This window comes from Cannabis sativa, chromosome 8 (assembly GCF_029168945.1).
Source record: "Cannabis sativa cultivar Pink pepper isolate KNU-18-1 chromosome 8, ASM2916894v1, whole genome shotgun sequence".
NCBI classification, from domain to species: domain Eukaryota; kingdom Viridiplantae; phylum Streptophyta; class Magnoliopsida; order Rosales; family Cannabaceae; genus Cannabis; species Cannabis sativa.
Window position 1 is genome coordinate 22,227,472 of NC_083608.1, and position 3,216 is coordinate 22,230,687.

At 33.7% G+C, this 3,216-nt stretch overlaps 1 long non-coding RNA gene across 1 annotated transcript; it reads right to left on the reverse strand.

Annotated features, from left to right (window-relative positions):
- Window positions 1-1,438: 1,438 nt before the first annotated feature.
- On the reverse strand, window positions 1,439-2,864 carry LOC133030202 (uncharacterized). The gene is made up of 2 exons (XR_009684073.1): window positions 2,743-2,864; window positions 1,439-1,667 (listed from the first exon to the last, which is right to left on the reverse strand). It is a non-coding gene; the product is annotated as an uncharacterized LOC133030202 (long non-coding RNA).
- Between the last annotated feature and the right edge of the window lie 352 nt (window positions 2,865-3,216).

Consider the following 3,216-nt stretch of genomic DNA (forward strand, 5'->3'; position numbering starts at 1 on the left):
AACTGCTTGACCGAGCGCTTGTCTGAACCGCCCATCCGCGCGCGGAAATCCTGCAGCCTGCCCCTTGTGCCGATTTTTCTCGGCTGTGCAACCAAAGACGCGCGCGCGGCAGCATACTGTCCGTACAGCTCGCATTTTTTTCGTTTTTCTTTGATTTTCATGCTATTTCATGGATTTAACTTCCGATTTTTTGTATAGTTTTGTATTTAGACATTTACTATTCCTATTTCAATTCTAAATTTCATAATTAAATTAATTAATATTTTTTTTAATTTGATTCATGATATTAGTGTAATTTGAATTTGAAAATAGTAAATATCTATCTTTTTTGCTTATTTATCTATCTTATTTTTTTTTTTTTAAAATTTGATTATGTCTTATCTTATTTTTAAATTTAAGGTCAGATATTAATTTTTTTTTTAAATTAATTTTTTTTTTTAAATAATTTGACCTTATTTAAATTTAAAAAATAAGATAACTATAATCATGATATTTTAAATAGAAGTAAGATATTTTGCTAACTTTTAAATTTTGTTATTTTATTTATTTAAATTAAATCATAAAATCTGAAAAATATATTTATTTATCTTTTTTTAATTTTTATTTAATTTTTATTTATAAAATAACATTTAATTTTTAAAAGTAGTTAGCAAATTTTGAAATGATATTTAGGTTAGTTGAAACCTAATTTTTCAAAATTGTAGGTTTAATTTTAAATATTTTTTTATTTAATTTCGAAATAAATATTTTTTTTTATTATTTATTTAATTTTTCGAAATTTAATTATTTAAAATTAAATAAATCCTACATCCAACTATCCAGCTAGCCTTGTTGCAGGAGTATGTGTTTTAGCTTGTTTGTAAGTTTTTAAAACCTGTTATTGCTTGATTGCAAATAGCCATGATTAACTTGTTGACAGATCTAATGATCTGATTTTAACTCATGGCTCCCTTGGTCAAGCAAATAATTTGTAACAGGTAAATTTTACAATCTTCTTTCATCTGTGTATGACCTACCAACACGATAGGATCCATCCAATTGTGTGCCTGTGTGAGCCTATATGTTTATTTTATTATATAGATGCATATAGGTTGTTGCTAAATAAAATGCCACACCATGATAGATTTTATTTAGGTCCATTTAGTTTTTGGACCTATTCAATTAATAACAGTTATTTATTTTAAGGTTAAATTCCTCTCTTTTGGGCCTTGTGTGAGAGTTGGGGGCCAATAGAAGTGGGTACGACATACTGAACCCAGCTCCCCCTCACATGAACTACCCCAATTGTGAAGGCCCATTTGCCTGATTTGAATAACTGTGCTAGTGTAACGCCCTAAATAATCAGGCACGCTATCCAAAATACTTATGAAACTCTAATCCCCTAATCGGGATTACTAATCAAAATAGCGCAGAATTTAAACTTTTATATTAAACAGAATGAAAATAAACTTGTAATATATTTAAACTTTCAAAATAGTTGGGATCCCAAAAATAATTACAAACTTATTACAAGTCTTTTCTTTCTAGCCGACCTAAGCGGCAAAACAGAATTCAAAAGTTCAACACTGATAGACCCTTAACCCGCTTGGTCTGATATGGCTTGAACATGTACATTCTTCGTTTTGCTCCTCAAACTCATGGTTGATCAGCCACTGACTTACCCTTTCCTGCACAGTAGAGCACCCGTGAGCCAAGCCCAGCAAGACAGTATAAATCATAACAAATATAATATGCTCATCATGCTATTTAAACAGTAATGCCATTTATATATGTCTGTGTGTCACAGACCTGCATGTCACACTCACATGCCTATTTATGTCTACGTGGCGTAGGCCTATGTGTTGCGCTCATACATCTATATATATCTACGTGGCGTAGACCTACGTGTTGCTCTCACACGTCTAATTACAATAAGGCCTTAGAATAGTTCATCTCGGTTCTAGATACCGAGTCCAACTTGATTATGCCTTGACACATAACCCTTAATCTCAATATGTATCACATAATTATTAGTGTCACTGCACTATTTGTCTATTTGCTATAGACCTGCATGTTACGCTCACATGCGTATTTATGTCTACGTGGCGTAGACCTACGTGTTGCTCTCACACGTCTATATACAATAAGGCCTCAGTAGGGTTTACCTCGGTTCTGATTACCGAGCCTAACCTGGTTATGCCTTGCTCGCATAACCCTATTCATGTATATACGTAATCCATGTATTACGTTCTTTCGGTGGTTTATCCTGGTGATATATACCAGGTCTAACCCAGTTATGTCTTAAACACATAACTTCTAACATACATGCGTGTATTCAATATTTACTACAACATATATAATCTTAGGGTAATAACCCTAACTTGCATACTATGTAATCACGCATATAATACACTTCTATATACTTAGATGACATTTACTAAGAGTATCAACCCTGACTCATGCTTTCACTGGACTCATAATATTCTAGGGTAATAACCCTAGACCGCATTAAAATTAAACTCAAGGTACTAGCTTACCGAGTCTAGTTTAATTATGCCTTAAGCGCATAATTCATAATTCCAATATATAGATATATCCGACATGGCATAGTATTACACAACATATATCACTAGGGTAATAACCCTAGGCTATTAAACCGCTCATGTTAGGGTAATAACCCTAATCTTGGTTGCAATTACTCACATATATCACATTCAACATAAGTGCCACCGCGCATACTCTACGTGCAAACTACTGTCTTACCTGTTGTCCCGCAATAACAGAGATTCCAAACCCCTGGGTGCTCCTGATCAGGTGCCGGTAATCCTAGTCACACAATCCGGGATTTCACAAATAGGGTTAATCCCCAATTTCACTTTCACAAAATATAAACATAGCATTCAAAACATATATAATCAAATAGAGCTCGGAACGAGCTTTCCAACGATATAAAGAACATCCCAAACAGAGTCCCGAGTCAAAAGTTATGGCCAAAACAAAATTGAGAAAACAAAATTTCTCCCTGCCAAATCCAGTCGCGACGGCCGAAAATCCCGTCGCGACGACTGGGTTTAGAACACCCCAAAACTCCATTTTTAAGGTCTTAAAATGCCAACCTTTCCTAGATTTCGAACCCCAACCAAACAGAGGGTAAAAACGCATAATAAGGCTTAAAAATCACAACTCAAATGCATCTAAATTCTCATTGCAAAAGCCAAAAATTCAGATTACATAAAC